Source organism: Gossypium arboreum, chromosome 2 (assembly GCF_025698485.1).
Source record: "Gossypium arboreum isolate Shixiya-1 chromosome 2, ASM2569848v2, whole genome shotgun sequence".
Classification (NCBI taxonomy): Eukaryota; Viridiplantae; Streptophyta; class Magnoliopsida; order Malvales; family Malvaceae; genus Gossypium; species Gossypium arboreum.
Window position 1 is genome coordinate 63,006,189 of NC_069071.1, and position 27,141 is coordinate 63,033,329.

At 37.7% G+C, this 27,141-nt stretch overlaps 1 non-coding gene across 1 annotated transcript; it reads right to left on the reverse strand.

Moving 5' to 3' along the window:
• Positions 1-8,949: 8,949 nt before the first annotated feature.
• On the reverse strand, positions 8,950-9,055 carry LOC128289863 (small nucleolar RNA R71). The gene has a single exon (XR_008279505.1). It is a non-coding gene; the product is annotated as a small nucleolar RNA R71 (small nucleolar RNA).
• Positions 9,056-27,141: the final 18,086 nt, after the last annotated feature.

Consider the following 27,141-nt stretch of genomic DNA (forward strand, 5'->3'; position numbering starts at 1 on the left):
CTGTATCACTTAACTCGTCCACACATTATTTCTCAACTTGACTTTGCCCGTTGAACCATTCGAAATCGTTAAAGATACTCGGCAATCACATATAGCTCGTACAATGCCATATCCCATATATAGTCTTACATGTTATCTCATATCGATGCCACTGTCCCATACAGGGTCTTACACGAAATTGAATAACGATGCCAATGTCCCAGACATGGTCTTACACGTAATCACAATACAATGCCAATGTCCCAGACATGGTCTTACATGTAATCACATCTCGGAAACCTAATGTCATGACATTTGTATCCTATACTATTCCTAAGGTTCGTATGAGACTTTTGGATATGGTAACTTAGTAGATTCTTGCTTTTATTTGCTCGTTCAATATTCATAGCAATTCAATGATAATTAAACATTTATAAATCAATTTAAAGGTATTTATTTGCAAATGACCTTACCTCGTATTCGGGATAAACGGACTGGATCGACTATTCGACAACTTTCGATTTCCCCCGATCTAAATCTGATTTCTTTCGTTCTTAATCTATATATATATTCAAAATTAATCCATTTAATCACTAACTCATTCAATTCAGTCCTCAAACACACATTTGAGCATTTTTGCAGTTTAGCCCCTAAAGTTTCACATTTATTCAATTTAGTCCTTATTACACAAATACAAAAAATTCACAAAATTCAATTTAACCCATGCTTGGCCGAATTATCATAGTGCTCCAAGCAGCCCATTATTTTCATTTAATTCACATTTCAACCCCTAAATTTACACATTTCTCAATTTAATCCCAAATATGCATTTTTACCAAAAATCACTTTACAAAACATGATAATCTATCAATAAATATCCATCTTTCATCATCAACTATCACATAACTCATGAATTCATCAATGGCATTTTACAAAATCACCAAAAAACTCAAAAATTAAGGCACGAGCTAGCTAATACTCAAAGCAACGATCACAAAAACATAAAAATTATCAAAAATAGAGCAAAGAATGTACCGAAATCAAAGCTTGAAAGGTCGAACCCTAAAACAACACCCTTGGCTTCTTTCTCTTTTAATTTTAGCTAGGATGAACTAAAGATGATGATAATTTCACTTGGTTTTATTTAATATAACATTAATTAACCAAATACCATTTTAACCTTTAATAAAAACCATTTAAAAATGTTCATTTAATGGCCATTTATGTCAAATTCCACTATCAATGGTCTAATATCAAGATAAGGACCTTTCATTTAATAAACCATCGCAATTAGGCACTTTAAACAAGTAAGAATGCAACTTTTACATTTTACGCTATTTAGTCCTTTTATTAAATCAAACTCTAATCAATAAAATTAAATCATGAAAGTTTCACACATACATGCTATCATACTATAAACACATAAAATAATATTAAAATAATTCTACGACCTCAGATTTGTGGTTTCAAAACCACTTTTCTGATTTAGCTAAAATTAGGCTATTACAACTCTCTCCCCTTAGGGATTTTTGTCCCCGAAAATCTTACCAATGAATAGGTTTGGATATTGCTTTCTCATAGCATCCTCAGGTTCCCACGTAGCTTCTTCAACCTCGTGTCGATGCCATAATACTTTCACTAATGCTATTTTTTTATTTCTCAACTCTTTTATTTCACGAGCTAGGATTCGAATCGGTTCTTTAGCATACAACATATCAGACTGAATTTCAACCTCGATCAGGGAAATAACATGTGAAGGGTCAGATTGGTATCGTTGAAGCATCGATACATGAAACACGTTATGAAACTTTTCTAACTCAGACGACAATGCTAGCCGATAAGCAACTGGTCCAACTCGCTCGATAATCTCGTACGGTCCAATGAATCACGAACTTAATTTCCCTTTCCATCCAAACCGCAATATCTTTTTCCATGGTGACACATTCAAAAACACTCTATCCCCGATCTAAAATTCAATATCTTTCTGTTTCAAGACTGCGTAATATTTCTGTTGATCTGAGGCTGCTTGCAAACTATATCGTATTACTTTCACTTTTTCTTCTGTCTTTCTAATTAGATCAACCCCGTGAATCTTATTCTCACTAAGCTCTATCCAGTACAACAGTGTTTGGCATTTACGACTGTATAGAGCTTCGTACGGTGCCATTTTAATACTTTATTGGAAACTATTGTTATAAGCAAATTTTATTAACTATAAATACTTTTCCTACGTACCTTCGAACTTAAGAATTCAACAACACAACATATCCTCGAGTACCTGAATAACTCACTCAGATTGACCATCTGTTTGAGGGTGAAATGCCATACTGAAATACAACTTTGTACCTAAAGCTTCTTGTAATTTCTTCCAAAATCGTGAAGTGAACCTCAGATCTCTATCTAAAATAATAGAAATCAGTACTCCGTGTAATCTCACTACCTCAAAGATATATAACTTAGCTAACTTATCAAGTGAGAAATTCGTATGTACCAGAATGAAATATGTTGATTTCGTCAATCGATCAACAACAACCCAGATTGCATCTTTCTTTCTCGGAGATAGGGGTAAACCTAAAATAAAATTCATAGTTACTCTGTTCCATTTCCACTCAGGAATCATGATAGACTGTAATAAACTTGATGGTACCTGATGCTCAGCTTTAACTTGCTGACAAATCAGACATTTAGAAACGAACTCTGAAATATCATGTTTCATACCATGCCACCAAAAAAGCTGTTTCAAATCATTATACATTTTCGTGCTTCCTAGATGAATAGATAAATGACTACTATGTGCTTCATTCAAAATCATTTCAATCAACTCTGAATTTCTCGGAACACATATTCGGCCTCTGAATCTTAAACAATCATCAGCGTCAACTTGAGATTCTGAATCAAGGTTCGAATCACATTGAGCTCGTTTTGCTAACATTCTATTATCGACTTTCTGAGCTTTGAAAATCTACTGTAAAAACAACGGTCTTGCTTTCAACTTAGCTACAACCGAGCTGTCGTCAGATAGAGCCAACTGAGTATTCATTGCACGAAGAGAAAAAAAAAATTCTGGCTTAATTTATCAGCATCAACATTTGTTTTTATTGGATGGTAGTCAATCACTAGCTCGTAATCTTTTAGGAATTCTAGCCATCTCTGTTGTCGTAAATTTAAATCTTTTTGAGTCATCAGATATTTCAAACTCTTGTGATCTGAATAAACGTGGCATTTCTCACCGAAAGAATAATGACGCCAAATCTTCAACACAAACACAATGACTGCTAAATTTAAATCATGCGTCAGGTAATTCTTTTTATGCGACTTCAACTGTCTCGAGGCATAAGCTATGACTTGTCTTCTTGCATGAAAACGTAGCCCAGACCATTGAACAATGTATCACCCTAGATCACAAATTCTTTACCCAATTCTGGCTATACTAACACTGGAGCTTCAGTCAAAAGAGCTTTCAACTGATCAAAACTTTTTTAACATTTATCAGACCATTCAAACTTTACATTTTTCTGAAGCAATCTCATCAACGGAGTCGCAATCATCGAAAAGCCTTTCACAAATCGCCTATAATAGTCAATGAGTCCCAGGAAACTACGGACTTTAGATACATTTCTCAACGGCTTCCAATCCATTATTGTAGAAATCTTGCTCGGATCAACTCGAATACCCGATGCTGACACAATATGCCCCAGAAAACCAACCTTGTGTAACCACAATTCAAATTTACTAAACTTTGCATATAACTGCTTATCACGCAAAGTCTGCAATACAATTGTTAAATGCTCGGCATGCTCAGTTTCATCTCATGAATATATCAATATGTCGTCAATAAATACAACAACAAATCGATCTAAGTATGGTCTGAAATTCAGATTTATTAAGTCCATAAAGACAGCAGGTGCATTTGTTAGTCCAAAACATAACAAGAAATTCATAGTGACCATACCTCATTCTGAATGTAGTTTTTGGCACATCAGAGTCTTTAACTCGCAACCGGTAATAGCCTGATCTCAAATCTATTTTCGAAAACACTGTAGCCCCTTTCAATTGATCAAACAAATCATCTATTCTAGGTAGAGGATACTTATTCTTGATTGTCACTTTGTTGCATTGTCGATAGTCTATACACATTCTCATCATGCCATCTTTCTTTTCCACAAACAATACAGCAGCACCCTAGGGCGAGAAACTCGTTCTTGCAAACCGTCTGTCGGTTAATTCTTGCAAATGAGCTTTTAATTCTTACGGAGCTATTGATATCGGTGTTGTTCTCGGCACTAACTCAATGCCAAACTCAACCTCTCGGATCGGTGGTAAACCTGGTAACTCTTCAGGAAACACATCCGGGTATTCACACACAACTGGCACTAATTTGATCTTCTTTTCAGTCACTTTCGTATCAAGCACATAAGCAAGATAAGCTTCGCAACCCTTTCTCACATATTTCTAATTTAACATCGATGAAATTACTGCTGGTAAACCATTCAAATCATTTGACTTAAACTGGATAATCTCACTATTCTGACATCTCAGATCAATCGTCTTTCATTAACAGTTTACTATAGCATCATGTAGCATTAGCCAATCCATACACAAAATTATATCAAATTCATCAAATGGTAACAACATCAGATAGGTCAAAAAGCAGAAATCTCGAATCATCAACGGATAGTTCTTGCACACTTTGTCAACTAGCACATACTTGCCTAAGGGGTTCGCTACTCTAATTACAAATTTAGCAGACTCTACAGGCAAAGTTTTACTGGATACTAAATTCACACATATATACGAATGAGTTGATCCTGGATCTATCAATGCAATAACGTTAGTATCATAGAGAGTAAAAGTACCTGTAATAACATCTGGAGATGACACTTCTTTGTGGGCGCGAATAGCGTAGGCTCGTGCAGGTGCTCTAGCTTCAAACCTCATAGTAGAGTCCTTTTTCACTCTATGACACCACACACATTTCCTGTTTTATGGGATGGTCTCCCTCTAATTGCAGTATTATTCGGCTTCATACTTTGAGCACTATCTTTTTCGGCTAACTCTGGGCAATCTATGATAAAATGATCTAGCGATCCACATTTAAAACAAGCCCGATCATTAAATCTACAATCACCAAAATGTCATTTTCCACACTGTCTACACTCAGGTCGATTTGGTTTTGCACTCCCCACACTAGCTATTAAGATAGCTGGAGCTTTAAAGCTCAAATATTGCCTTTCACGTTCTCTGTTTGAATGTCCCATTTATACATTAGAACGATTAAAAAAGTCTCAAAATTTCTTCGATGAAGATTGATACGGCTTACTCATCCATCTTTTTCTTGAGTCTCTAGCTTCTGAGTCTACTTTTCTCTTTTCTTTGCTGAGATCCTTGGCTTTACAAGCCCTTTCAACCAGAACGACAAATTCCTTCAATTTAAGAATCCCGACTAATAATTTTATATCTTTATTCAACCCGTCAACGAATCGTTTACACATGATCTCCTCAATAGACATATACTCTGGAGCATATTTTCTTAAACGTGCGAATTCTCTTTCATACTCAGTGACAGTCATCTGGCCTCATTTCAATTCTAGAAACTCTTTTTGTTTCTGATCGAGAAATCATTGACTTATGTACTTCTTTCAAAACTCAGATTGAAAGAACTCCTAAGTGACCTATTCTCTAGGAACCACAGATATCAACGTTTTCCACCAATGTAATGCATTATCTCTAGGTAAAGATACCTCACATTTGATACATTCATCAGGAGTACATTTGTTGAACACTCAGATCGTATTCTCGAGCCAAAACTCAGCTCTCTTAGCATCATCATCAATAGTTGCCCAGAACTCTTTAGCCCCATCTTTCAAATCTTATCAACAGGTGGTTTTTTAATCACAGAAGATCAATACCTTGAGGAACTATAGGGGTTTGTTGAGGAATAGGTGGGGGTGGAGGTCGTTGAGCAGCCGAATTTGTTCGAACGAACTCCATGAACCACTCACTCATTATCTGGAAAAAATTTTGCTTAGCCTCTCCCTAGTGACAACTCGAAATCGGCCTAGAATCAGCCGACGCTGCCCCTTGAGCGGGAGTGGGTGCATTACTTTCCATATCATCAACTATTGCTCATTCGAGATCCATTACTATATGAAAGCATAATTTAAACTGTTAGGAATCATCACACTATCGCAGAGTATATATATGGCATGTAGAGCTAAACTCTTACATGCTACGTTAGTTCTAGAATTGACTAAATCGTAGCTCTGACACCAATAATTGTAGCACCCCTAACCTGTATCCGTCATTGGAATAGGGTTATAAGGCATTACCGATCAAATCACATCAATATTATATACTTTAAACATTCATAGTCATAATTATGCAGAACACAATCATATTGTCCCTTACGAGGCTCTTCAAGGCCTTAGAACATGCTTAGAAGTGGTTCGGGACTAAACCAAAAACATTTGGAAACTTTGGGAAACTTATAAAACTTTCAAGCATTCAAGGGTCACACACTTGTGTGAATAGGCCATGTGAAAATAGAGTATACATATTGACTTGCACCATACGGCCGGAGACATGCCCGTGTGTCATGGCCATGGAAAAACTGAAGGAGTTACTGACTTGGGTCACACGGCCGACCACACGCCCATGTGCAAGCCCGTCTGTCACACACGGCCAGTAGACACGCCTGTGTGTCTAGGCCGTATCAAACCTGTAGGGTATACTAACTTAATTCGAAGGGCTACCCTAGGGGACACACGACCGTGTACCAAGGCCATGTGTCACACATGGTCAAGCCACATGCCCGTGTGCTCGACCGTGTGGAGTGAAAATAGGCTTGGTTGAAGCCACATTTCTCACCCTCTGATAAACCGTAAATTATACATATTTTTACCCCATGTTTAATGCATTTAACGGATGATTGTCCATTAGAATTGGTGAATTCGATGCTCTGAATGCTTTAATTTCATATTTTATACTTAAGAGAGCATAGGAGAGCGAAAGGAACGAGAAACGGGCCACTAGCAGAGAAAATGTGCCAAAGTACGAACTTAACACGGCCTCGACTTCCTCACACGGGCAGGCCACATACTCGTGTCAATCTGGCAGAATCAAAGCACGACTCACACGGGTATAGCACACGCCCGTGCCATTCTAAAAGGCTCGAACATGGCCTGAAGTAAACACGCACGGGCGTGTCCTTGCCGAGCCCAAGTTAAGTCCAATTCAAAAAAGGCCACTTTTGAGGGCTCATAGACATTCCAAATCCTATAAATACACCCTAGAAAAAGAGAAAAAGGAGACGGAGAATAGGGGGTAAGGAATTATTCCAAGGAAGCTGATTGATCCATCTTAGAAGCCGGATTCATCATCAAGACTGAAGATCTCTCCTCAATTTCCCTTCAGGAGTTTTGAGTTTTCTTAATGTTTTGTATTCTTTATTCTTCTGAGATGTTTTCTTATTTAGTTATGAACTAAAACCCCTAAATACCTAAGGGGAATGAAACCTAAGACGAATCTTGTTATTATTTTCTGAATCGTATGATAAATATTTAACTGGTTTTTAATTATGTGTTCTTAATTCTTGTTTTGATATCCTAGGGTACTGATTCAAGACATGCTCTTATTCAGAGGAGGAATAGACCCTGTCTAAGAGTACTTTTGTCATAACTAAGCGGAGTTGATTGCGTGCCTAGAAATAGGGTGACAAGATTTTGCCGGATTAGGGTGAAACCTAATAAGGGGATCCATAGATCGAGTTAATGCAACCCTAGAGTGTTAATTAGAGAAAAGTCTCGGTTATTCAATCTAGGGATTAGACATTATTAGTCTTGAATAGGGATAATAACATAACTTAGGGATCTCTACGGAACAAGTTGAATGAATAAATAGTTTGATTCAGAGCCAGAATAACAAGTAAAGTCTAGGTGGATTTTTCCTTAGATATTGTCTTAAGTCAATCAATTTTTCCCAAAAGAAATTCCCCAATTCGTTTCTCTGTCAGTTCTTAGTTTAGATAATTAGTTAATTAAAACAAAACCTCTTTATTCTTAGGCTAGATAATAAAAGGACAGTTATTACTAATACTTTTAATTCCTTTGGGTTCGACAATTCGGTCTTGCTAAAACTATACTACTATTCGATAGGTACACTTGCCTACATCACGATAATAGTTAGTTAAAGAACGAGTAATTATAAATATTTAAAACCTATCATAAAACCTCGCTATCAAGTTTTTGGTGCCGTTGCCGGGGAACTAAAATATTAGAAACACTTAATTTTTATTACTTTAGCCATTTATTTTTCTTGCAATTTAATTTAATTTAATAATAATATTATTATTACTAATTAATTTACTTTTTCTTTCTCTTGACAAGTTTTTATAATTTATGACTAGAAGAAACCCATTGGGACCATTACTTTTTGACCAAGAAATTGATCGCACAGTTCGTAGAAACCAAAGAGAAATAAGGCGAAGCTTAAGATACACAGAGAACGAGTAAGAAGACGATACTTAACCCCCAACCGAAGAGATGGTTAAAAACCAAGACAATCAGCTACCTCCTGTAATTGCGGCTAATCAAAATCCTGCTCCACGTACTATGTATGACTATGCTAAACCTTCTTTAACAGGATCTGAGTCAAGTATAGTTAGACCTGCTATTGCTGCGAATAATTTCGAACTGAAATTTAACACAATTCAGATGATACAGCAGTTTGTTCAGTTTGATGGTTTGCAGGATGAGAATCTCAACGCTCACTTGGTGAATTTTCTGGAGTTTTGCGACACTTTCAAAATTAATGGCATTTCTGATGATGCCATTCGCCTTTGGTTATTCCCTTTTTCACTGAGAAACAAAGCTAAACAGTGGTTGAACTCATTACCATGAGGGTCCATCACTACTTGGGAACTAATGACCAAAAAATTTCTACTAATATATTTTCCGTCGGCTAAAACGGCTAAGTTACATAATGATATCTCTTCTTTTGTACAGATGGACTTAGAAACACTTTACGATGCATGGGAGAGATACAAGGATCTATTGCGAAGGTGCCCTCACCATGGGTTACCTCAATCGCTGCAAGTTCAAACGTTTTACAATGGTGTGAATCCCTCGACAAGACAGATGATTGACGCAGCTGCTGGAGGAACCATCAAAAACAAAACACCTGAAGAGGCTTATGAATTCATTGAAGAAATGTCACTGAATAACTATTAGTGGCAAGTCATGAGGACTAAGCCAACAAAAAATAGACGATGTTTATAACGTCGACTCAGTTACTATGTTGTCAAATCAGGTAGAACTTCTCAATAAAAAGATTGATGGTTTACTTAGTTCTACGCAAGTACATCCAGTAATAAGGTGTGACTCAAGTGGAGGAGGTGTACATATAGAATATCAATCCTTCAATCCTACAACCGAAGAGGAACAAGTAAACTATATGGGTAACAATAACTTTAGGTCTTAAAATAACCGATACAGTAATACTTATAATACAAGTTGGAGGAACCACCCAAATTTCTCCTGGGGTGGTCAAGGGAATCAAAAGCCACAAAATCCTTAGGGTTTTCAACAGCCACCTTATCAACAAGAGAAGAAACCAAACCTTGAAGAGATGCTCTCTAAATTCATCTCGGTATCAGAAACCCATTTCCAAAATATTGAGACAGCACATAAGAATAAACAAGAATTGATCCAAAGGCTCGAAACTCAGATAGGCCAGCTATCCAAACTAATCTCCAAATGACCACCAGGTAGCTTACCAAGTAATACTGAACCTAGTCCAAGGGAACACCTCAACACAATTAGTACTCAAGATAAGGAAGGATTCATTGCGCCTGAGCCAGAATTGATGCAAGAAACTGTGGTGAGCAGAGGTAAAAGTGAGGTAAGTCATAACAAAACAGTGAATGAAGAATATAGACCTCGTGTCACATACCCTAACGTGACAAGGAAAGATCGCTCAGATGAACAATTCGGTAAATTCCTCAAACTTTTGAAAAAATTACATATTAACTTACCGTTTATTGAAACTCTGTCGTAGATGCCAAATGCAATGAAATTGTTAAAAGAGCTTTTAGTAAATAAGAAGAAGTTGGACGAAGCGTCGCATGTAGAGCTAAACGTAATCTGCTCAGCTATTCTATAGAATAAGCTACCCCACAGTTTGAAAGATCCAGGGAGTTTTACAATTCCTTGCTTAATTGGTAGTTTAGATATAAGTCATGCATTAGCTGATTTAGGGGCTAGTATCAATGTCATGCCTTACAAAATGTTTAAGCAACTAGGTCTTGGGAAACCTAAACAAACTAGGATGAACATTCAATTAGCAGATAAAACTATAAGATTTCCTAGGGGTATTATTGAAGATGTACTAGTGAAAGTAGATAAGTTCATATTTCCCGTTGATTTCGTTGTTCTAGACATAGAGGAGGATAATAACACCCCTTTGATTTTAGGAAGGCCCTTTTTAGCAACTGCTAAAACAATTATTGATGTTGGCACAGGTGAGCTTACACTTCGTGTGGGAGATAAAAAGATCACCCTTCAAGCTTGTAATTCTGGTATCACATCGAACATTGAAGGTAATGGTCCATAAAAATCTACTAAAACTGACAAAATGACTTTGCAGAAATTGAGCTTCAAAAAAGTTCATGAGCCATGTTCCAGAAATGATAGAGGACACATTCATGAAGAACGAAGGCTACGGATAGAGGAGCTAGACGAATGGCGAGCACATAAATCGAGAACACACGATAAACCAAAATTATGCCAGAATGAGTTCGATACCTCCCCAAATTTACTTAAGGTTGGTGATAAGGTCTTATTAGATGCCGCAGATCCCTACATTGTCACTACCATACCGAATGAGGAAATCCCTCTTACAGTACTCAGTATTTTTCCATTCGGTACGGTGAAGGTGAGTCATCCCAAGTTCGGCACTTTTAAGGTAAATAACACCCGATTAAAACCTTATTTTGATGAGATTGATAGCAGGAATGAGGAGTATAAACTCCTCAGACCACCATAACCATTCACTGAAGAGGTATGTCGAGCTTAGACTATAAATAAGCGCTTCTCGGGAGGTAACCCGAGCACTAACATTATTAATTTCTTTAAATTTTGGTATTTAACTCCTAACCTACTAATAGAGATCTTGAATATAGGTGTTTTCATAGAGACACGGCCAAGCACACGGGCGTGCTTAAGGCCATGTGAAAATAGGGCAAAATATTTCCCCAACACGGGCTACGATTAAACGCCATGGCCGTGCGACATGGCCGTGGTTAAGCCTGCCAAAACAACACGGACGTGCGACATGCCCTTGTGGAATACCTGTGGTTGAAACTGAGAAACTAGCACGGGCGTGCAACACGCCCGTGTCTAACACTCGTGGTCGAACCTGTTAAAATAACACGAGCGTGGGGATTGAACACACGGGCGTGGGAGAAGGAATGAAGCTAGACACGGTCGTGCGACACGGCCGTGTGAACCCACACGCCCGAGGAACACAGGTGTGTACTAAATGTCAGACGCGCCCAAATTTGAAATTCGCGAATCACACGGGCTGAAATTGGGGAACACGTGCGTGTGCCATGGCCTTGTGCCCCGAAATCTATACATACCCTGCACTATTCACTTTCTTCTCCATTCAAAAACCCTAACTCTAGCCACTACAACTCCACCCTGCCCCTTGCCACGCCCGTGCGCCGCCTCCAACTTCGTTTTTAAAGCTCAATCTCTCTCCTTTAGAGTTTGTTTACTCCTTTCACTTCTATTTTACTCATTATTAATGCTTATTATTACAATAATCTCCACTACTTTTGAACTGGTTTTCATTTTTGTTCATTACTTTATCATATAGTTTGCATTTTTAGGTTCTTTATTATATATTTTGAATTAAATCAAGTTGTTAGACACACCTCATATCCATGACATTACTATGCTTATTTTCATGCTATTATCATGCCAATGTCTATCATTTAAATTGCATTCCTAGGTTAGTTACCATACAATTTATGTTAAATTGAGACTAGGAAAACCTTATACCCATTACATTTCTATTCTCATTCTCATTATTATTGTGGTTGAGTTTGCTTCATATTAGTAGTCTTGGCTAAAATAGTTTACTTCCCCTTTGAATATGTTTACCTATTATTATTATTCTTTATATTACAAGCCTTCAATGTCATCTTCAAGAGGAAAGAAAATCGTCTACCAGTCTCAAAGAAGAGGAAGGGATCATCATCTTCCGTGGTTTCAACCGTGAAAATTCGTCACCCTCTCCTACAGTTTCCACGAAGGCCCCAAGAAGAGCTCTTCCAAATACTTCGGCCCGACCTTTAGCAGCGGGCTGCTGTATCGACTGGGCTATCGTAGAACAAGTCCAGATGGCTGATGCGATTCGGGCTCTCTTAACCACCAACTTGTGGGAGCTGTTCTTCGAGATTATCGAGCTGACATACCTCGAGCTCACGATGGAACTCTGCTCATTCCATCTCCAGACCATAATGACAAGGTACGATGATCCCCGCACGGTCCAGTTTAGCCTAAGCAATTAATCCGCCAGCTAAGCGTCCTAGAGTTTGGTGCTGTACTAGGCCTATATATGGAGGAGTTCAGGGAGGAGAATGAACTACATGCTCTCAGTCGCCACATACATTTCTCTCCCTCGAAATGCTGGCACACTTTGACCCCAGCATGGCCTCGTACAATCCTAGCTGCTCCAAGGCATCTGTTCTCTCACCATCCCTGAGGTACTTACACGCTATTTTAGCTCACACGATTACAGGGAGGCGAGAGAGCACTGGCATCGTCAATACCCACGACGTCTACTTCTTATGGTGCATGTCGAAAGGGCACGTCATCAACCTTGCCTATTTCATCACCCGTGTGATTCAGCACCAGATGGAGCGGCATCAGAAGAGGGTCATCTCCATTGGCCCCTACGTGACTAGGCTGAAGCGACACTTCGGGCTCCTCAACACCGCAGCCCAAGAATCATCCCTCACCCTCATCGGTCAGATATCTCCACAAGGCATCTCGAGCATGCTTAGCATGAGGATGATCGAGAGGCACCGAGGAACCTACCCTTTCCAATATCATCTTGCCCAATCTACCGAGGAAGAGGCCTACGAGGACATTCCTGATGATGTCCCCCACACAGCACGAGGACCCACCGACTCAGCCACCACCACCCTCTCGTCCAATTCATGCGACGGCTTTATATGCTAACATCTCTGAGTGCCTCACCCTATTCGATCAACAGTGTTTTCAAATATTTGACAACATTGATGCTTCTCTACAGCAGTTTGTCAGCACCTTCACATCTCATCGCCAGTCTCACTTCGTGAACCATCCAGCGATGAAGATGTTTACAAATATTTATTTATTATTTTACGTTTTTAATTTTTATTGAAACTACTTTTTATTTTAGTTAGATTTTAGAATTTTATTTTTAATTATTAATTTCAATTATTTTTTTTCGAGTAATTATTCTTCCTCATATCCCTTAAAATGTTCCTGATCTTATCATAGTTATATAGAGCTCTTAAGCTTATCATCACATAGGAACTAACACTCCATCGGGAAAGGTTCTCCACGACTGCCATGTCCTGCTCAACCACGGCCATAGCTACCATTGGCACAGGACTTATGGACTAATGAACCTCTATGACCGCCGAAGTATCCTCCTCCACTCTTGAACCAATTACTTTCCAAAACTCTAGTTTGAGGAATTCATCATACAGGAAGTTTCACTTCTCTCCCTATCTTATTTTTATTTTATAATACCTATCTTTGTACATTGAGGGCAATGTACATCTTAAGTGCGGGGGGAGGCATTCATTTTATTATCAGAAAAATCCCTGAATGATTGCCTTGTTCTCTTAAAAAGCTCTCATATCATATTTAGGATAAATTTTAATTGATTGATGATTTTGATTGATATATTTTGCCCCTGAACTTGAAAAGATTCACGACGTCTTTCATGTTTCGATGCTTCGACGTTATAGATCTGATCCGTCGCACGTAATTAGTCCATCAGAGGTTGAAATTCAAGCCGATATGAGTTATGAAGAAGAACCGATTCGTATCCTAGCTCGTGAAGTGAAGGAGTTACGAAACAAAAGGGTTCCGCTAGTGAAAGTGTTATGGCTCAAACATGGGATAGAAGAAGCTACTTGGGAACCCGAGAACTCTATGAAAGAGCGATACCCAAACCTATTTACCGGTAAGATTTTTGGGGACGAAAATTTCTTAAGTGGGAGAGAGTTGTGACAGCCTTAAAACGACCCTAGTCGAAATGTGGTTTCAGGACCACAAAACCGAGGCACAAAAATAATCTAATATTCATTTTGATGCCTATGATATGTGTTAATTCGTGTGTGACATTTTTGATGATTTGATTTAGGGTTATAAATGTGAATTTCACTAAAAAGGACCTAGTAGTAAACTTTGAAAGTAGGATAGGGAAATGTGTGATGACTAATTAAAGCATGCATGCAAAACAATGGTCTTGCATGTCAAATACCCCTCTTTTTATAAGTGGTGGCCGGCCATGACAAGGGAGGATGGGCAAAACATGTCATAGACATGTTTTGTTGGTGCAATATGGGAGGAAAAATTAAACTAAGGTGAGGAATAAAGAAATGAAAAAAAAAGAGAAGGTGTGTGATTCCCCCATTGCCGTGAGTTGAAGGAAAAGAAAGAAAAAATTGTTCATCCTTTCTTTGAGCCAAAACTAGGAAGAAAATACAAAGAGAAAAGAAAAGCTTCATCCTTTGGTTCTTCTTGGCGGTTTGAAAGGAGAAAAGTTGAAGATATTCGCCATATTTGCATCTAAGTTAAGGTAAGTTTGATGTTGTGCCATGAGATTCAAGCATGTTTTAGTAGTTAGCTTGAGTTCTAACTAGCCCATGGTTCAAATCTTCACTATGTCATGGAGATAATGTTCGCTAAGGTGGATTTGTGGATGTCATTTGCATGCTAAAAGTAAAGCTTGTAATGATGCATGGTATGGTGTTGTATGGGATTTGGCCATGGTAGGAAGTAAAAGAAAACTATGGTCGTTGTTCATGTTATTTGAATGAGAAGTGCTAGTAAGGTGAAGTACAAATGTTAGTGTTTGATTTACTAGTGTATATGTGCGTATTAGCCTAGTTTTGAACTTGAAACAAAATGGTGTTTAGTCGATACAAGTGACCATACTTGTAGAATGTATCAAGTGTTGAAATCGGCCTCAACATAGATGTGTATGTTCGGCCACATGAACGAGTACATATGTTGATGTGTATATTCGGCCTTAGGTAGCCTATTGATGGCTTTAGCTTGACTTAGAAATTCGGCTAAGGGGGAAATATTAGCTAATATGTTGAATTCGATTCGTGATTTCGTACACATGTGACTCTAATGTCTAATGGATATATGGGCTAAGTACCTTGAGCTTCTTTTTGATGTTTGAATGAATTGTATTGAATTGCTTGATGTAATTAAAAATGTGCATGACCATTGTGTATTCGAGCTAAAGGGTGGCCATATGACCATTTAAACTCCTTGTCATATTCGGCCATAAGCTAGCATAATGAGATTTTAATAAGTTAAATTTGTGTGAATTAGCTCAAGAGCTTAGAGGACCACCGTTGGATAAGGGGAAGGAAAAAGTGGTCGAATAGCCGTCGAAATCGTTCGGCCACGATCGAGGTAAGTCTTCGAGTAATGACCCTACTTGAATTATATTGAATGATTTGTCATATTATGACGGATAGCCGAATGTGCGTAGGGACTACGTTGTAAAGTTAATTGAAATCATGCTCTTTGTGTGTGGCTATTGGGCCGAAATTGGAAAGGTTTGATAAATGTTTTGTGTTTGAGCTTTAGTAACGAAAATGAAAAATGGATGTGTCGTGATTATTGATATATGTGTGCGTGAGCAATTGAATGATACCCTGCTAAGCCCAAGGCATTTATGCTAGTGAGTATATCCGGTTAAGACCAAGGCATTTGTGCGAAGTTGCTATATCCGGTTAAGACCAAGGCATTTGTGCGAAGTTGTTATATCCGGCTAAGACCAAGGCATTTGTGCGAAGTTGCTATACCCGGTTAAGACCAAGGCAATTGTGCTTGTGGTTATATCCGCTAAATTCAAGAAACTTGGTTTGAAGGTGAGCGTTTTGTGCTGCAATAAATTCAATTAATACGCTCGAAAAACCCAAACGATAAGGTATGTTTGCATGTGCATCGGAAAAGTCGATTCGTTTGAAATAGTATTCGTTCAATCGACTAACGAACTTTCGGCTCTTAGATAGGTTTATACCTTGTGTGTGTATATGTTGATGAAGTGTGAAGTAAGTATGATTATGAGAATGTGTATTACTAAAGTGATCCATTTATCTATGTGAATGTAATACTTTAGTCAAAGCTGATTTCATTACTTGAGACTTACTACGCATTAAAATGCTTACCCCCGTTGCTTTGGCTCTCTGTTTTATAGATTTTGCTCGTTAGCTATCGGATTCGGATCACCAAGTCGAAGTCATCCACACTATCAAAGCCCCTTTTGGTACAAATTTTGGTTGAACTTTGAAATGGCATGTATAGGACTACTTTTTCGCTTGTTGGTCATAGACCCTTTGATTTTGTATAAATTTGAATAGCCATGCGAAAATGGCTTATATACACTTTGGCATGGTATCATAATCATTTTGTATGTTGTTCATTAAGAGGTATGGAAATGTTTGGAAACGATTAGCCATTGGAATGGTTAATCATGATCATTCCTTGTGCCATGTATGCTAAAAGGGCTAGTTGAATCAAAGAAATTATGAAGTAGGTAAAGGTTACCTTGAAAACAGATGCTGACAGCAGCAGTGATGTGGATGTGAAAAATCACTAACAATAGTAGGAATGGAATTAAATAGTGAATAAATTATGTAAATGAACCTTGATGAATCTACTTTCATATGGAAGAAACGAAACGGTCATATCAGTTATATGTTAAGAGATATTAAAGTTCTCGTGAAACAGGGCCAGAACGGTTTCTGGATCCCCTGTTCCGACTTTGGAAATTCATTGTAAATTAACCAGAGATAATTAGGAGTAATGCCATATATTTATAGATTCCTCTTTGAGTCTAGTTTCTATAGAAACAAACGAAATCAGTATTGAAGCCCTGTACAGGGAGATATCCAATTCGTAATGCGTCAAGGTCAGTGTAGTCGAACCCTGGATTAGGGGAGACTTTAACTAATAAACTATACTAATTGGCCCAACCAAAAATTCTAGAAAAAAAATATGTTGATGGACATATGAGTCTAGTTTCAGGGAAAAATTACAAAACTGATTTTCGAGCTTTAAAACTCAAGATATGATTTTTAAGGCGACAGTGATGCAGTAACCAGCTAGTCTGAAAATTTTTTTTATGGACTGTGAAAACAATTAAGTTAAATCTGTGTGCACCTTGTGTTCGACTCCGGTAACGGACTCGGGTACGGGGTGTTACACTTAACACGGCCTCGACTTCCTCACATGGGCAGACCACATGGCCGTGTCAATCTGGTTGAATCGAAGCACGACTCACACAGATATAGCATACGCCCTTGCCATTCTAACAAGCTCGAACACGGCCTGAAGTAAACGCACACGGGCATGTCACACGGGCGTGTCCCTGCCGAGCCCAAGTTAAGTCCAATTCTGAAAAGGCCACTTTTGAGGGCTCATAGGCATTCCAAATCCTATAAATACACCCTAGAAGAGGAGAAAAAGGAGACGGAGAATAGGGGGTAAGGAATTACTCCAAGGAAGCTGATTGATCCATCTTAGAAGCCAGATTCATCATCAAGACTGAAGATCTCTCCTCAATTTTCCTTCAGGAGTTTTGGGTTTTCTTTATGTTTTGTATTCTTTATTCTTCTGAGATGTTTTCTTATTTAGTTATGAACTAAAACCCCTAAATACCTAAGGGGAATAAAACCTAAGACGGATCTTGTTATTATTTTCTGAATCGTATGATAAATATTTAACTGGTTCTTAATTATGTGTTCTTAATTCTTGTTTTGATATCCTAGGGTACTGATTCAAGACATGCTCTTATTCAGAGGAGGAATAGACCCTGTCTAAGAGTACTTTTGTCATAACTAAGCAGAGTTGATTGTGCGCCTAGAAATAGGGTGACAAGATTTTGTCAGATTAGGGTGAAACCTAATAAGGGGATCCACAGATCGAGTTAATGCATCCCTAGAGTGTTAATTAGAGAAAAGTCTCAGTTATTCAATCTAGGGATTAGACGTTATTAGTCTTGAATAGGGATAATAACATAACTTAAGGATCTTTACGGAACAAGTTGAATGAATAAATTGTCCGATTCAGAGCTAGAATAACAAGTAAAGCCTAGGTGGATTTTTCCTTAGGTATTGTCTTAAGTCAATCGATTTTTCCCAAAAGCAATTCCCCAATTCTTTTCTCTGTGAGTTTTTAGTTTAGATAATTAGTTAATTAAAACAAAACCTCTTTATTCCTAGGCTAGATAATAAAAAGACAGTTATTACTAGTAGTTTTAGTTCCTCTGGGTTTGACAATCCAGTCTTCCTAAAACTATACTACTGTTCGATAGGTACACTTGCCTACATCGTGACAATAGTTAGTTTAAGAACGAGTAATTATAAATATTTAAACCTATCACGAAACCTCGTGATCACCCTCTTATCAACTATTTTATGCCTCATAATATACCATTTCATCATCAATAAACCAATTCACAACATACCATTTCTCAATCATGATACATCATTGATAATTAACCAAATGAATTACTCATCTAGCAAACACATGAATCCATATTAATCTTGCCAAAACATAAGACATTATATGCATCATAAATCACTTATCAAACTTATGAATTAAGCCAACTTATATGGCCAAATATACACCAACATTTACAAGCCAAATCTCATGGCTAATATCATAACTCAAAACATACCAAGATGACACTAGCCTATACATGCCATAGACCATATATACAAAGCTTTAAAAGTACCAATAAGATGATCGATAGTGTGACGATGTTCCCGATGATCCTGGAGTCCGAGCTAGCTTCGATTATCTATAAAACATGGAAAAAAACACCCAAAGTAAGCTTTAAAAGCTTAGTAAGCCATACATAAATAAATTACCACATGAATCAACATAATTTCCATCAATAGACAAAGTATGAGTAAGCACATATAAATACACAAACCTTTCTCAATGAATGCTTATTAAAATTCCCATGTAATTTAATCAAATACTTCCTTTTTCAATACTCGTATGAATCTTGTACATACCTGTATCACTTAACTCGTCCACACATTTTTTCTCAACTTGAGTTTGCCTGTTGAACAGTTTGAAATCATTAGGATACTCAGCAATCACATATAGCATGTACAATGCCATATCTCATATATGGTCTTACATGTTATCTCATATCAATGCCACTGTCCTATACAGGGTCTTACACGAAATCAAATAACCATGCCAATGTCCCAGACATGGTCTTACACATAATCACAATACAATGCCAATGTCCCAGACATGGTCTTACAGGTAATCACATCTCGGTAACGTAATGTCATGACATTTGTATCCTATACTATTCCTAAGGTTCGTACGGGACTTTCGGATATCGTAACTTAGTTGATTCTTGCTCGTATTTTCTCGTTCAATATTCATAGCAATTCAATGAAAATTAAGCATTTGTAAATAAATTTAAAGGTATTTATTTGCAAATGAACTTACCTCATATTCAGGATAAACGGACTGGATCGACTATTCGACAACTTTTGATTTCCCACAATCTAAATCCGATTTCTTTCTTTCTTGATCTATATATATTCAAAATTAATCCATTTAATCACTAACTCATTCAATTCAGTCCTCAAACAATATTTGGGAATTATTATACTTTAGCCCCTAAAGTTTCACATTTATTCAATTTAGTCCTTATTACACAAATACACAAAATTCACAAAATTCAATTTAACCCATGCTAGCTCGAATTACTATAGTACCCCTAGAAGCCCATTATTTTCATTTATTTCACATTTCAACCAATAAATTTACATATTTCTCAATTTAATCCCTAATTTGAATTTTTACCAAAAATCACTTTACAAAACATGATAATCTATCAAAAAATATCCATTTTTCATCATCAACTATCACAAAACTCATGAATTCATCAATGGCATTTTACAAAATCACCAACAAACTCAAAAATTAAGGCACGGGCTAGCTAGTACTCAAAGCAACGATCACAAAAACATAAAAATTATAAAAAATCGAGCAAAGCATGTACCTAAATCAAAGATTCAAAGGCAGAACCCTAAAACAACACCCTTGGCTTCTTTTTATTTTAATTTAGCTAGGATGAACTAAAGATGATGATAATTTCACTTGGTTTTATTTAATATAACATTAATTAACCAATTACCATTTTAACCTTTAATAAAAACCATTTAAAAACATTCATTTAATGGCCATTTATGTCAAATTCCACTGTCAATGGTCTAATATCAAGATAAGGACCTTTCATTTAATAAACCATGGAAATTAAGCACTTTAAACAAGTAGAATGCAACTTTTACATTTTACACAATTTAGTACTTTTATCAAATAAAACATCCAATCGACAAAATTAAATCACGAAACTTTCACACATACATGCTATCATGTTGTAAACACATAAAATAATATTAAAATAATTTTACTACCTTAGATTTGTGGTGTCAAAACCACTGTTCCTATTTAGCTAAAACCAGGCAGTTACAAAGGTAGTCTTGAAATCCTTTTATTCTGCTCCCTATGTTGTGACATCCAGCTCTTCATGTGGCAACACAGCGTCCAGTATGAAGTTAGCATGCCTATTAATGGTCTCCTACCGCTCACAAAGTATATTAGCTCGCTCTTAGGCCTCATTCAGCCCCTAAGGTCAATAAAAGACTCAAATTACACTCTTTATTGAATTTAACTAAAATTGTGAAAACGTAATTAAAACTTAACCAAAATGCTAGTGTTGAAGCTCTTAAAGTGCAAAAACTAGTTTAATTTGCTACATTGAATTATGAAAGATTAAACTCCCCCACACTTAAGTCATTGCTTGCCCTTAAGCAAAGCAAACAAAAACAATAAATGAAAAGACAACCCTTGAGCGAATATGGTACCAATGTTTAGCTTTGGAGCACATGACTAAGTATTTCATATTAACACATAATCTTGGCATGATATATAGCTGACTTACCACTTTTGTTATCAAACACCTAAGTTTAGTATATTACAAAACATATAAGTATTAAGGGTCTCAAATGTAGGAATCTATTAATAAATTTTACAAGTAATTTGATTATCCTAGCAAAATACAGATAGTTCTAAATGTAATTATTTTGTATGATTTCAAATTGTGAATAAGTTTACCAAGATCACATAAGGCTTTTCGACTTGTAACATTCTGAGGCTTAGGACAGCTAAAGAGTTTAAAAATAGTAAGCCTCAAATAGTTTGAAGCATGAAAATAGTTTGGCACATCATATTGTCCCCTATTCTCTCCTTAGTGATCCTTTCCCATTCACCACTTTATTTCTCCTTCTCACACATTCCTTATTTCTTCTTATAAGAAATCTCAGTATCATATAGTACTATGTTTAGCTTATGAGTTTTTGTGCAATAATGAATGAGTTTTTCTATAATTTTGACTATGTCACTTTTTTTTCTTTTTCACAGTACCTCACTCACAATTGCTTTTATTTTTCACGTACTTTTTATACTCATTTAATTTTCTTTTTGAATTTTTAGCACCTTTAAGCTAACCTATAATCACTATACTACACTGATCTTTCCTATCACTTTAATTTTACAAAACCACCGTAATGTATCTATTTAACCATCAAAATGTATGACTATATGTCTAAACTATACAATTCAGGACCAAAGAAAAAGGTAAGCACAAGTTATCGTTTTTAGCTCAGGTTTTGTATAGAGGTTCATCAAGAAGCGTTTTCTGGCTCAAAATAGGTACTAAGGATGAATAAATAGGGTTAGATTTTTTACTATGGCTGTATACCAAAAAATGCCTTAGGTCATCCCTAGGTATCTTAATATTCACAAGTTAGTGTACACCTATAACACCCCAATTTTCGAGTTTTCTGTGTTTCTGTGATTTTTAAAATTTGTGTGTGTTTTGGTTGGTTAAAATTTATATTTTAGTAGGTTAGTGGGCCTTTGGAAGGCCTAAACTTAAGTTAAATCCATGGTAGTCTTCGAAATTTTAATTTTATGAACAGGTGATGCAATTGGCGTTTGGACTTTTAAAAGTAAAGGGGTAAAAGATGACACAAAAATGAGAGTGGTGTAGTGGCAAGGTGGCGCCACTTAGGGGACAAGGAAGTGACGCCATAGAGGAAGCAAGGGGTCCAAGGTTCAAGTCTTGGCTCTTGCAATATATTTTGATTTTTCTTTTCAATAAATCTGGAAGCAAATAGGTGCACTTTAAAGTTTAATGTGTTGGATTTATGACACAAATGAGTTGATGGCCTAGTGGTGGTGGCATGAGTTGGCATGTGAGAGGACTTTGGTTCGAATCCCTTGGAACGCAAAAGTTGATTATTTTGCTATGTTGGGACAGCAAGAGTTGGTGTTGTTGTATAATTAGTTATATACAACTTACTAAGCTTTATGCTTACTCTCTTTCCTTTGCTTTTTCTTTTAATACTGCCAAATTGTTCGAGGATCCCTTGAAGTCAAAGATATTGATCACACTATCAGCCGCAGCATTCGGTATAGTTTGATTTATATTTTTGAAGGTGGCATGTATAGGAATAGACTAGTAAGTTGTATTATTGAGAAACTGTTCATGTATTTTGGCTTAAGATAAAAGCCCTCCATTTTGTATTAAGCCTAGATGATGGCTAGTATTCATTTTGGTAATACATGTGATGTTTCTTCTTGAATGAATTGATGTCTTTTGGGATGGAATTAGCATATTGAAATGATATTGTGTACGTTGTGCAAAATGGGTGATAAAATTGGCTTGGAAGATAGCTTAGTTTGTCCACACGGGTAAGACACACGGGCGTGTGTCTAGACAGTGTGTGACACACGGCTCACCCCCATGGGTGTGTGTCATGGCCGTGCATCCCCTGCACTTAAAACTTTAAAGTCATTTCAGTACACGGTCAAGCCACACGGGCGTGTGCCCATGCCGTGTCATAAAGTCAGTATGCATGCTAGTGGTACACGGGGAAGAGACACGACCATGTGTCTCGGCCGTGTGAAGGACACAATTATAGGGCATGGGTGTGTACTTGGGCTCTATGCTTTTGACAGAATGTCCAGGTTTTCAGACACGGGTTCGGGACATGGGCATGTCCCTATCACACGGTCATGTGTTCTATATCCACACGAGCGTGTGAGGTCTTAATGTATGAAATATTCTAAGTTTTTCATGAGTTCTCAGTTGGGTTCTGAACTACCCCGAACGTATGTTTTGGGCCTCATAAGCCTGTATATGAGACAAATTGCTTGTGAAAAGAGAAGTTTTTAAATTGTTTGAAATTTCACAGTCCAGTATTATACAGTTGGTCGAGTTTAGGTTAGGTACCATCACGAACCCTATCTTAGCGTTGGATGCGGCCAAAGGGTGTTACATTTAGTGGTATCAGAGCATGGTTTAGTCGATTCTAGGAGTAAACGAGCCAAAGTATGAGTGTAGCTATACATGCCACGTATATGCATATTGATAGTGTGATGATTCCTGATGATTATAAATTGTGTTTATTATAGTAATGGATCCTGATAGAACTACGATGGATGATGTGGAAAGTAATGCATCGGATCCTGCAGAAGGGACCGCGCCGATAGAGAGTAAGCCCGTAAGTATGGGCTAAGACAGAGGGGCTAGGAAAGCCTACCTCTAAATGATGGATGCTTGGTATACAGAGTTCGTTCGTGCAAACCCGAATACTTCACCTCCCCCACCTCCTCTGATTCCTCAGTATGTCCCGGTGGCTCCGCAAGGTGCGGATGTGTTCAAGAGAGAAAAGCCTCTGGTAGAAAAGATCCAGAAGCAAGGGGCTGAGGAATTTTGGGCTAGTGTAGATGATGACCTAAGTTTTGGCTAGAGAATACCATGAGGGTATTTGATGAGCTATCATGCACACCTGATGAGTGCGTGAAGTGTGCCGTGTCACTTCTACGAGACTCGGCTTATCAGTGGTGGAACACTCTCGTGTCTGTAGTACAGAGAGAAAGAATAACTTGGGAATTCTTCCAAGAAGAGTTTTGAAAGAAGTATATTAGCCAAAGGTTTATGGACAAAAAAAAGAAGGAATTCCTAGGGTTGAGGCAAGGTAATAAGACTGTCACGGAGTATGAGCGTGAGTTTGTGAAGCTTAGCAAATATGCGCGAGAATGTGTATCCACTGAAGCTACTATGTGTAAGAGGTTTAAAGATGGCCTCAACGAAGACATTCGAGTGTTTGTGGGCATCCTAGAGTTAAGAGAATTTGTAGTACTAGTTGAGAGAGCGTACAAAGAAGAAGAGTTGGTGAAGGAAAGGAAGAAAGCAACCAGCGAGTCGCAAGATTTAAAGAGAAGATAGATAGGGAAAGCATATCAGTCCTCCTCCAAAAGGTCAAAAGATTTTACTACCCTATCGAATACTTCAGTTGGATATTCAAAGAGAAACAAGAATCGACAGAACATAACATCTGAAGCCCAAACTACTTCAGTGGCAAGTGTTGGTAGTGCTCAGCCAAATAGGCCAAAGTGTTTGCAATGTGGAAGATGCCACTTCGGAAAATGCCGAGTAAACGAGAGGAGCTATTTCAAGTGTGGGTCACTTGACCACTTTATCCGCGACTGCCCTGAGATGGACGAGAGAGAGAGAAAATAAGAGGTGAAAGTAAGCAGTGCTCCATTGAGGGGTAGGCCTCAAAGGAACCCCGGGAGTAGGAATAGTAGTAGAGGACAGACCACGATAAGGTCTGAAGGCAAAGCGCCAGTGAGGACCTATGCTATACGAGCTTGAGAAGAGGCAGAGTCTCCAGACGTGATCACGGGTACCTTTTCTATTCATGATATAACTGTTGTTGCTTTAATTAACCTGGGATCTACCCACTCTTACATATGTATGGAATTAACTCCTCGTATAAACATGCTAGTAGAGTCCACTAAGTTTGTAATAAAAGTGTCTAACCCATTAGGCAAACATGTATTAGTGGACCGAGTATGTAGAAATTGTCCTTTGGCGATTAGAGGCCATTGTTTTCCGGCTGACCTGATGTTGTTGTCGTTTAATGAATTTGATGTGATTCTTGGGATGGATTGGTTGACCTCCCATGATGTTGTAGTAGATTGTGGGAGAAAAGTAATTCAGTTAAGATGTGAGGATGGAAATGTTCTTGGCATTGGGCTAGATAAGTCAGATAACTTTTCTGTGGTAATATCGTTTTTGGCAGCCGAAAGATATTTGAGAAAAGGTTATGAAGCTTATCTAGCTTTTGTGCTGAATACCCAAGTGTCCGAGTTGAAGATTGAGTCAGTACTAGTGGTTTGTGAGTTTATAGACATTTTTCCGGAGGAGTTACCAGGGTTACCCCTAAAGAGAGAGGTTGAGTTTGGTATTGAGTTGGCTCCTGGTACGACGCCAATCTCGATTACACCTTATAGGATGGCTTCCACTGAGTTAAAAGAGTTGAAAGTACAGTTGCAAGAGTTAATAGATAAAGGTTTTGCTAGACCGAATTATTCACTATAGGGTGCTCCAGTACTTTTTGTGAAAAAGAAAGACGGGTTGATAAGGTTATGTATCAACTACAGATAGCTTAATAAGGTGACAGTGGACAACAAGTATCCCTTGTCGAGGATTGATGATCTCTTCGATCAGTTGAGAAGAGCCTCTGTGTTCTCTAAGATAGACTTAAGATCAGGCTAACCAGTTAAGAGTCAAGGAACAAGATGTACCAAAGACCGCTTTTTGGACAAGATATTGGCATTATGAGTTTCTTGTTATGCCTTTTGGATTGACAAATGCCCCGGCGATTTTTATGGACTTGATGAACCATATCTTCCAACTGCATTTGGATAGGTTCGTCGTCATTTTTATTGATGACATCTTGATTTATTCGCGTAATGAGAATGAGCACGGGGAGCATTTGAGAACTGTGTTGCAGATCTTAAGGGATAAGCAACTTTATCCCAAGTTTAGTAAGAGCGAGTTTTGGCTCAAAGAGGTCAGGTTTCTAGGACATATAGTGTCAGGTGATGGAATCTGAGTTGATCCAAGTAAGGTCTCCGCTATTGTAGAGTGGAAACCACCGAGGAATGTGATAGAGGTCCGTAGTTTTTTGAGGCTAGCGGGATACTATAGACAATTTGTAAATGGATTCTCTATGATAGCTACACTAATAACAAGGCTACTGTAGAAAGATGTCAAGTTCGAATGGACAGAAGAGTGCCAACAGAGCTTCGAGAAGTTAAAGGCTTTATTGACCGAAGCCCCAATTTTAGTGCAACTTAAGTCGGGCAAGGAATTTTTAATTTTTAGTGACGCCTCCCTAAACGGTTTAAGGTGTGTGCTAATGCAAGAAGGCTGGGTTATAGCATATGCCTCAAGACAACTAAAACCTCATGAGAAGAATTATCCGACTCATTATTTAGAGTTAGCAGCTGTGGTGTTCGCACTGAAGATTTGGCGACATCATTTGTATGGTGAGAGATGCCGAGTATTTACAGATCACAAGAGTCTAAAGTATATAATGACTTAGAAAGAGTTGAATTTGAGGCAACGACGATGGTTAGAACTAATAAAAGATTATGAGTTTATTATCGACTATCATCCGAGAAAGGCGAACGTAGTCTTCGAAGCTTTGAGTAGAAAGTCGTTATTTGCCTTAAGAGCTTTGAACGCTCAGTTGACTATGTCTATTGATGGATCAGTCCTAGCAGAGTTGAGAGTCAGACCGACTTTTCTTTATGAAATCCATGAAGCATAGAAAGATGACAAGAAACTACAAGCTAAGAGAACTCAATGTGAATCAGAGATTGAGTCAGATTTTCGTATTAGTACCGATGGCTGTATAATGTTCAAAGATAGAGTTTGTGTACCCAAAGATCGTGAACTCATTCA